The 10,207-nt window shown below is 41.4% G+C and overlaps 1 non-coding gene across 1 annotated transcript; it reads left to right on the forward strand.

Annotated features, from left to right (window-relative positions):
- Positions 1-1,460: 1,460 nt before the first annotated feature.
- Positions 1,461-1,532, forward strand: TRNAH-GUG (transfer RNA histidin (anticodon GUG)). The gene has a single exon. It is a non-coding gene; the product is annotated as a tRNA-His (tRNA).
- The last annotated feature ends 8,675 nt before the right edge of the window (positions 1,533-10,207 follow it).

Here is a 10,207-nt window from a genome sequence, read left to right on the forward strand (position 1 = left end):
GATTTGTAAAAATGCACATTTAGTGGTTAATGAATTTCCTCCTTAGCTCCAGCACATTCTACCACAGATTAGCTATTAAATCATTCTGGCTGTCCTTGCCTCCGCTTTTTTAAAGTGGTCTTTTGTAAGCGGTTTGACTGAAAGTCATAAAGTGGGAGATAGTAGCAGGATAAAAGCCAGTTGTTTAGAAAAGGCGAAGGCCGCATTTAAGTGAAATTGTTATTAAAAACAAGATAGATGAACAAGTTTTATTTGGAGAAGGAGACTATATGAAGTATGTATTCTACATCCTCATTACTATACCTTGGCATTTTTCTGTCTCATGAAGTACAATTTAAATCAATCCTCCAGGCTTTTTATTTACCATTCTTGTCAAGAGACAAAGCCCGTTGCACAAATCTGCTCAGTCACTTCTTGTGTTCATCACCTTGACTGATGCTTGTCCTGAGAAGTCCCAGAGGTTATATTTGTACTGTGATGGGACATACACCATGGAGGCACCCGATCCCTGGCACCAGCTCAGGAGTGGCTTGAGTCCCCGTTGCTTGAGGCCGCTGAGGCCACTGTCACCGGGAGCGGGCTGGCTGTGCCCAGACACTCAGCACCGAAGGGAGCGCTGCTCGGTGCCACAGCTCTGCTGTGCCCAGTTGGATGGAGACGTCTGTCTGGATGGATTCATGCAGGTGACTTGTGCGTGGTGACAGCTGGGCTCTTCTGTGTGCCCAGCCACTGCCACTGCAGGCAGCTTTGGCTTCTCCAGTGAGACTTGGAGCTGGCAGTATCATCCATCAGAACACCATCAGAGCCATTTAGCAAGGTCTCTGGGCGCGCTCCAAATAACTTTAAGCCCACGTTAGTCTGATTCTCCACCCTGCTTTCTCCTCCTTAGGCACATGCCATGCCATCGTGCCCAGCCCTGCTGACCCCTTGCAGAGGGCTGCCCACCCACCAGCCCAGCTGCAGCTCCAGGGCTGCGCGAGGGCATCTGTCTAGGAGACCCCACGGTACAGGAGGACAGCACAAAGGTCACAATGAATTATTGCCACTGATGCAAGTAAAATAGAGGCTTAATTGCCTTGGGGTCTTAATAAAGGGCCTAAGTTTATTAAAAATGTGGCCTGGATAGCAGAGCTCTAGGGTCTTCTCTGGTCTTGGGAGCAGGATGCCAAGGTCTGTGAGATTCAAGCAGTGTATAAATATGGGTGAGGGTGTGAGGACAGCAGGGGTGCTGCTGGAGAAGCTCTTAGGTAAGTCAGGGGGCTTACCCTGGCATGGTCTGATCCTCCCTCCCTGGAGGGACTGTGACTTCCACCAGCCTGGCAACCCAGGAGGGCACTACCCTGTGTGCGGTGCGGGTGCTGAGGACACCAGGGTACTGAGGAGCAATTCAGTGTGAGTGTGTAGATGAGCCCACAAACCCAGAGAATTTAACAGGAGAGAAACGAGAGCCCCGGTAGCGTGCCGTGATCGTATAGTGGTTAGTACTCTGCGTTGTGGCCGCAGCAACCTCGGTTCGAATCCGAGTCACGGCATCGCCCTGGCGGTACCACGGCACACGGGCTCTGACAGTTTTTGCCCAGGGAAGTGGTTGAGTCACCATCCCTGGAGGTCTTTGAAAGACGTTTAGATGTAGAGCTTAGTGATATGGTTTAGTGGAGGACTTGTTGGTGTTAGGGCAGAGGTTGGACTGGGTGACCTTGGAGGTCTCTTCCAACCTAGATGATTCTGTGAAATCAATGAAATTTTATAGAGTCCAGTAGAAATTTATAGGGGTTTTGAACAATATTACAAATTATTTCAACAGATTGATGCAATAATCTGTTTCATTCTTAGCATGATTCAAAAGATTTTCAGATGGTGGGGTTTGCCCTATGGTATGTATGCATTTCTGTTATTATCCATGTTAACAATGTATAATAGTTGTGCAACAGTGATCACTTACTCCAAGGTTAATGTCTGCACATTTACTCTTCCCTTAATCAAAGGTAAGTGGAAGTGCATTACTCTTATGTTATTTAACATGCAGCCTTTTGCCAAGTTTCATCTTGTGAAATACAGGCTTACATAGTGACTGCCATAGTGATAAGACATACCATACTGTGTAATTGGAACTGGTTTCCCATAGCTTTTATTGGGATTTTGCATTACTTTTGATGGGAATAATTTTGCAGTATTGTCTTTTGACAATTTGAGAAAATGAAATGCTGTCTTACTGGTAAAATTATTATTTGCAAATAATAAAATATATGCCAGACAGTCATAGCTACTAATTTAAGGATTGATTCAAATAGGTTCTTTGTATTACAGGTGAAGACAGGCAGTTTGATATCATTACAAATGAGCTGGAAAGGAAAGTGAAGAAGCGTGTGCCAGCTACATGGTATCACACCCTGGGTTGTGCAATCACCGTGGAAGTACACGGGCTCAGTGTCCTGGGACAGGAGCTGGCAGAGTGCTCTGTGCTTTCTGCTAACCCCGGGGCAGGAATCCTGCTCTGAACTTCACCCCGTCTTGGAGCTCCGTCAGCACAGTGCACCTGTCACTATCAGCCGGAGGAATTTCAGCTTTCCAGGGCAGACAAGTGTAGGTCACCGCGTACTCATGGAGGTGAGTGCATAAGAAAAAAAACTTCCAACCTGAGGTTCACAAGTGACCCCACACAAATCATTCAGAAAAATAAGCATTTCTGTAGTGTGAAGACAAAAGCATGTGCACTCACTCTGCCAAAAATACAAGTTTTTTTATTTTTTTTTCAGTCACAAGAACACTGCAGCTGTTACTTTGGCTCGAGAGAAAGTATTCCTACACTAAGGAGACATAGCGCCCAATTCATCTCTTGTATCAACCCTGTTAGTTATGCAAGGGATAATTTGGCTCACATAGCACTCTCCTAGCTACCAAGCCTTTTCCAGAGTCTCACTCTGGGCAGCACCCTAAAATTACTCCACAAGAGAATGTAGCTTTAATACTGCAAGACACTACCATGTGAACATCAAATTGCTAATAGCAAGTGAAAAAGCTCCTCATTGTGGTAATTCAAACCAGTGCTTGCATGTGTTATCCTGCAGTGTTATTCCGCACCCTCTAGAAATGCTGTCTTTAGTAGGAATTAGACTCCTCAAAGTCAAAAATTTGTGTTAAAGTCAACATGAGAGAGCTGCACAAAGAGAAAGATTCAGAAACATCTGAAGTGAATTCACTGTGCTACTATGGCTGTACAGAGAAATAAAAAAGGTTAGTAAGAGCATATCACTAGGGCTACAAGAGCATCATCAGACCGCCTCATATCACTGTGTTGCAGTTCTGACAGGGTGTGAGCTTATTTTGCACTAACTTCACTGTTCTGACGTTATATTACAGCAACATCCCAGATTCATGGGCCTTAGTTGTATGTTGCTGGGCAAGATGTTATCATTCAATATTAGAATACCATTCGTATATTAGAATATATAATTCTGAATACGTAATTGCTGAAGACAAAGGGAGGGTGAAATTTTCTATAGCATTAACAGACCATTCATGGAGACAGTATGTGCTTCACGCCTTGCAAGAAACTTCTAGGAACAGAGTTGTTAGCTCTCTGCCAGGTGACAGTCACTGAATTGGCACACCACCAGCTACCATCTTTATTCTGTTCATTCAGATACATGATTTTTTAACCTCTCCTCATACGCTATTTTTCCGAGTTGAAGAGTCACAAGAAAAACTGGCTACCAGGACAAAGAATGGATGAGGGCTCCAGTGGCAAAGCAATAAAAAACTGTATGTGTGGAACTGTGTTTATTGTATCTGGTCTGTACACACTCAATATTCAAAGCTGAATTATGGGTACAGGAACCCTCCTTTTATAAAAGGAGTGTTTTTCCTTGATAGAAACATCACATGTGCATTTAATAGTTTGTCGTGTTTGTTGTTGTTGTTGTTGTTGTTGTTGTTGTTGTTTTTCTCCATTATGTATACTAAGACATTTTCTCCAGTATGTACACTAAGACACTTACCAAAATCAATTAATTTCAGTTACTTCAGTCACCCTGGTTTGGAACCCATTATTTTGTAAGGCTTGGAAATATTGTATCTCTGTCTTTATTAAATATGAAGGGTTATCTCCCAGTAGTCAGGTTGTATGTGCTGTCTTTGCAGAAAGCAGTGATGCCCCAACTGGACTAATTGATTACAAATTCAAGGAGAATACACTGAGATTTTTATTTTGATAAACAAATTTCTGTTCACTAGATGATTTTGCTGAATTTAGTTTTAGATTTACAAAACTAATGAAGGATGAGAGCTTTTTTATCCCAGCCATCAGTTGCAGAATTGATCTAAGGGAAAGCCCATGTTTAATCCTATTTCATCCAAAGGAGATTTGATCTGATGTTTCCATTAGCTATGCAGTAGAGTAAGCTGGGCATGCTTGTAACCCATTTTCTTGATGATGTTCCACTATGTATTTTCCACATACTTTCCATTTCGCTAGTGGAAAATCTGTTACAGTATAGCAGTTAGATCAGCTTTCTGTTGCATGGTTTCATATCTCGTTATGGCAGCGACAGAAAATAAACTCCAGGATCCTGCATCATTCTTGTTGAGGTCTGTAAGCCTGGGTTATGGAGTAGAACTTCTTTCCTTATAGCTGGAGTCCCCTGCTTTACTTCTGAAAGCTTGAAAGAAATGGCATCAAAATAGAAGCTTTTCCAGATTTCCCTTTCACATTTTCTAGTCAAGAATGTCAGGAAAATATTTAGATCAGGTCTGAACAAAGGAATTAAAATAAAAATTTGTTTCAGCCCCTGAACAAAAAGCTAATTTTTTTGTATACTGCCACACAGGACCTGAAATATTTTCCTTTAATGTTTACATTTGTGAACAGATTTGAGGATGGACAGGTCACAAAGTGCAAAAAATGTTTAAATGATGGGATTTGGGTATTTTGGTATTTTGGTACAAGGATACTTTCCTCAGTGCTTCAAAAAGTGATTTATTAAGAGCTTATGTTATTTTTCTGAGATGCCACTGTTCAACTTGATGTAAGACTTTTAAAGTCACTTCCAACAAGTGAGAGGTACAAAGCCAGGGCATTTCACTAAAACCAGTGTTCAGAGAGAGTGTTTGTGCTTCTGTAACTAGGACACAAACTTTAACATTAGTGACTAGCAAAATCCAAATACCTATTACTGATGGCCTAACTTTCCTGCCAAACAAAGGGGTTTGTGTTGTAGATCCTGTTTGCTAAGCCCTGAGGCAGAATCATCAGAACATTTGATTTAAGAACTTGGAGAGTCACGAAATGGACAATATTTGGGTCAGTTGTAAACCACTTTGAATTTGAGCTATCTAGCAACAAGACACTTTCACTCCCTCTTTTTTTCCTTCCTAAGACTAGTTCCCTCTTCTTTTAAACATTTTCATTTCTAAAACCAAAGATATATTAAGTTTCTGTACTCAATGATGTATTTGTTATTAAAGAATTAGAAACCCCAGGTAGTTCCACTGTGATTTTAGCATTACTCTCCCACACATGCATAATGATAAGCTCTTTCATGACACTTTTAAACAATTATGAGCAGCCTTATTCAACAGATAATAAAAGTCTGAGAGCATTTCTTATTGTGAATTTGACTGCCTACAGAAATAAAACTGTTAAGTTGCACCTTTGCCAAACAAGAGCAACTGTGCCTTTGGCTAATTGCCTATTCTTGAAACTTATGAAATTTGTTAGATACTCTTGAAACTTTGTTTAGTGCTAGTTATTCTTGAAAACATATCCTAGCATAGAGATATCAGTCAAGATCTTTACTACTACCCCATCCTCTGATCATCTCAAACTGCAGAAGACGATGCGCCATTTATGTGCACAGAAAACGTGAATTAAATGTTTATAGACAAACTGCATGTTTTCTACTTCTGGTTTATCCTACTGAGAAAAGGCTTTTCAATATTAATAAAATAAGGTTTTCTTAAAAGTTGCAATGGAGATATGCTGACATACAGATCTGTGCATTGTGTAATACAACTCACAGAATTATCCAACTGCATGTAAACCATTTACAGGGAAAATTGCTTTGCTGAAATGCACACTTCCTTCTGGACACAAAACTACCTCTATGTTTAAATAGAGAGTTACCTGTAAATCAGCCGTTCTCTAAGACTGGCCACGTCAAATCAGTGTGCATGTGGAGGTATGTCACGTTTGCGTTCTTGTAAACTATTCAGACAAAAAGAGTAGTTATGGTAATTTCTAAATGGCTACCCTACTTCTATTTCTGGAATACCTGGACAGTCTACATCCTACTTTATAAATAATGAGATTTTATTATTACAGGTACTGTGCCATCCTCTGTGGCTTGACATCTTGTAGCCAAGTAACCCAATGCAAAACAAGTACCAACTGATTAAAAAAAAAAAAAAAAAAGTAGAAGATCTAAAGTAAATTCAATACTTGGATTTGGTAGGGAACCAAAGTAAATTAAGAGATAGGAAAGCATAATTCTTAAAATCTGGATCATCAGAGTCCAAATTTTTTATTCAATGCAGCCTTTTGAACTAGCTAAAATTAACAGAAGAATCCTGGGGAAACACCTAGATTAAAATACTGGTTACAGAAGGAGTTATAATGTTGTCACCAGTATCCAAAAACATCAGCTGAATTCCAGCTGTATCCCATCCAGCAGGTGGTAGAAGGAAATAGTGCCTTATCTGATACAGTGATCCCAAGTCAGCAGGTGGTGGCATCACTCAGACTTTTAATAAAAAACAAATCAGCCTCATCAGGAAGATTAACAACAGAGAAAAACACCATACCTCCTTAATATGCGTTACTGATTCATTTCACAAGTATTTCAACCAGTTGCAGTAAATCAGAAGCATGTAAGAAATGCGGGAGCTGTCTTAATTAATACAATTAAGTCAGTATACATATCAGTATTGTTTGTTTATTTTGGGGTTTTAGTTTTGATACTGATTCTACTATTTGCATTTCAAAATGAGTGCAAAGATACTGTGAAGTCTCCATTACTCCATGATCCCTCTGTCTTTTTACTCAGTGGATCTGTCTGCACACAGTCTGCAAAGTGCCTGCAAACTTCTCTGCTCCCACCGGGTCAGCAATGATGTCCTGGTTACACTCCTCTTCCTACATTCATTGCACTCCAGGCCATCAATAAGAAAATGTTACTTTAAAATATGCAATCATATTTCTTTGGTGAGGTAATGTCATGTGCTCTGTTATTCCCCTTTTCTAAACAATATTTTCATTTATACAGTTTATGATTTTTTTTTCTCCTAACTTCCTTTCAGTTCATTTACTGGGCCACCCATTCAGTAAATATCCTCACAGAGAAATAGATTTTAAAAATGCAGCAGGTATACCTGTAACAGTTCTTTATGCATAATGCATTTTCTAAGAAATATAGCTTTGTTTTCAATAGTCAAGTTCCCTTAAACTTCTGTTTCTAGAGGATTTTGCTGCTAAATGTACTCTTTTTTTAACAAATGTATTCATGCACACACACACTGTTCTCACAGCTGACTCTAGGCTGTACACTATGCGTAGTGTTAAATAGTTTTTAATACTCATAGCTTGTGGTCATTGAATACAGTCTTTCTGGTTTTGAAACACTTTACATCCAATTTTCTCGAAAGCATGCTAGGGAAGATTACGTTCTCGATTTGCTACGAGATAACTACTGATAATACATGGAAATTTCTACAGCTTTCAGCAGCCGGCTTTGACACACGCCGCTTGCATGAGTGAATGCCCCAACAATATGCTCTTGTGTGCACGCAGTAACGCGTTATATAATACTGCAGGCGCAGTAAAAGGCTCGCTCAGAAATATGGCCAGCACATTATGTGTCTGGAAGTAGAAACTAACCCGTGTTGCTTACACAATACTACTATTATTACTGTATCTCATTCCTTGTTGGAAAATGATTATCTGCTTCCACACTTAGTGAATACCAAACTTTCCCGTGCACTGCAGTATGCTTGCTTATTGAATTTGTCTGATACCAGTTTGTTTGTTGCAGTGTATAGGCAGACATGTAATACCTTGCAGAGGGACAGTAAAATACAATTACCTGTGTCTTTCCTACTGTTTTTTTAAAGATGAAAACAATTAGCAGCAATGACCGACTATGGCGAACTGTTAGACAACCAGAATCTACCTGACCCTTCATTCCTTTCAGATAGGTGATAAAATATCTAAAACTTGATCTGCATAACCATAGAAAAAAAATCCTACAGGGCAACAGATATATTCCTTGCCTGACATACTAAATCTGAATATATTAGGTAGATTTTTCATGGTCTTTTTGAAAAACCTTTATGAAAAAATGATGTTGGATTTCTTTTTTAGACTGTAATTTCTGCAGGTAGTATTATTGTGTTAAGTACTCTGTGGGCTTTAGCTTATATACTTTTGACTTTTTGTCATATTGGTGGATGTCATAAAAACGGAGGGAGCAGCAGAAGGCTTCAAATTTAAATGAAAGACCCTAAAGCTAGAGAATTAGAAAATAACATCCTTTTACAAGAAGGGTTTAAAAGTAGAAGTGGACTGAATGTCACACATCCAAACAGGGTCCTGGCCAAGGAAAGAGCCCAGCAGGAGATGAAAGGGAAGATCTCCTCCTGCAGCATTTGGCCCAGTGATCTGACAGAAAGCCGAGTGAGGTAGGGTGACACCAGGGTGGAGGTGACAAGAGGCAAAGAGCCACCAGCCATTCATGTCACGGGCCGGAGGGCAGGACTCCAAGCACGGCCACAGGACACTTGCCTTGCCCTTACTGGCAGGCCGAGCGGGCTAAGCACAGCAAGCATCTCTTTCCTAATTCCCGGGGACTTAAAACATAGACCTGTGCTGTGTTAGTATTTGGAGCTTGCCGGGTTTGTTGCTGGCAAATACTCAGAAAGGTAAGCTTCTGGAGGTGAAAGCGTTTGTGTGGAGCCGAGGAGCTACGGACGCTCATGTAAATGAATACTCAGAGGTATTTCTGCAGTGAAAATCTCCTGGCATTTTGAAAGCTTGCTGTGCTTAGAGACCAACACAGAGAAGGGACGTGTGACCGTGTACACCAGGAGCAGCTGATTCCCTGCCAGACCCAAGCACTCCCTGTTGTCCTCTCGTACCTCTCCTGTGTGCCCAGAAGCAGAGAGGGAAAACCCTCACACGGGGTGACCGGAGAGCAGCAACCAGAGCGAGCGCTGTGTGGCACACACCTCTCAGAAAGGCTTTGGTGCATGGACGTGAAGCTGCAGGGCCAGCTAAGAGTGAGAGTGAGCAGCAGCTCTGAGACCCAGCCAGAGGGGGCTGTGCTGGGTTAGGGGGCACGTAGCAGCCGGGACTCATGGCACCATTGAAGAAGTCCTCACGTTGCTCCCAGGCTCTCTGCAGGACACATCCAGCAACAACGGGCTATTCTCAGCACCCTCTGGTAGAAATACTGACCAGATGATCTCCACGCAATGCGAATAGATATATTTTCCTACATCACTGCTGTTGTAGGTTAGTTTTTTTTTTTAATTTAAATTTTAAAACCTTAATCCTTAAAGAGAGCTACATCATAAAAAATAGAAATGCAGAGCAAACAGCCTGTTATTTCTGAATGTTGATATTAAACCTCTGCTTTATTAATATCTCCTTTCATCTAGCCATTTTAGTGCAGGGAGGGAGATTACCTTGGTTGCTCTAGCTTCAGCTGCATCCAAGTCTGACCTGCAGTTCAAATCTGCTCCTGCTGGGGTATGCCAAAAGGCACCTGAATAAGAGCAGCTGAAAGATGAATGTTAGGAATTAAACTTTTTAGCAAACTATGCCATGCACTAAGTGAGCCCAAAGCAAAGAAGACTAAACGTGAAACTGCAAGTGACACCTACAAGGGTGGCAGAGGACTGCATTTTGGTCACAGACCCAGGTCATACCATGTCTGTCCTCTAAAGCCCAGAAGCGCTCACCCGCCTGAGGGCTTCAGATCACCTAACTGGGCAGACATATCCCATTTCACTCCCTGCTCGTGCTTTCTGGAGCAAGCAGGAATTATAAATAGGTGTTACCGTAAACCTCACCCCTTGCTCTGGATTTTGGATAGTAGGCCGGATCCAGCTGCACAAGAAGAAATTTTACGGGGTCAGTGCAGCTCCTGGCAACATCAGCGGGACTTCTGCAACTAATGTTGAGGACAAGGGAATGACTGAAGTGTGAAATGACCCT

The sequence above is a fragment of the Anser cygnoides genome, chromosome 1 (genome assembly GCF_040182565.1).
Source record: "Anser cygnoides isolate HZ-2024a breed goose chromosome 1, Taihu_goose_T2T_genome, whole genome shotgun sequence".
NCBI lineage: Eukaryota > Metazoa > Chordata > Aves > Anseriformes > Anatidae > Anser > Anser cygnoides.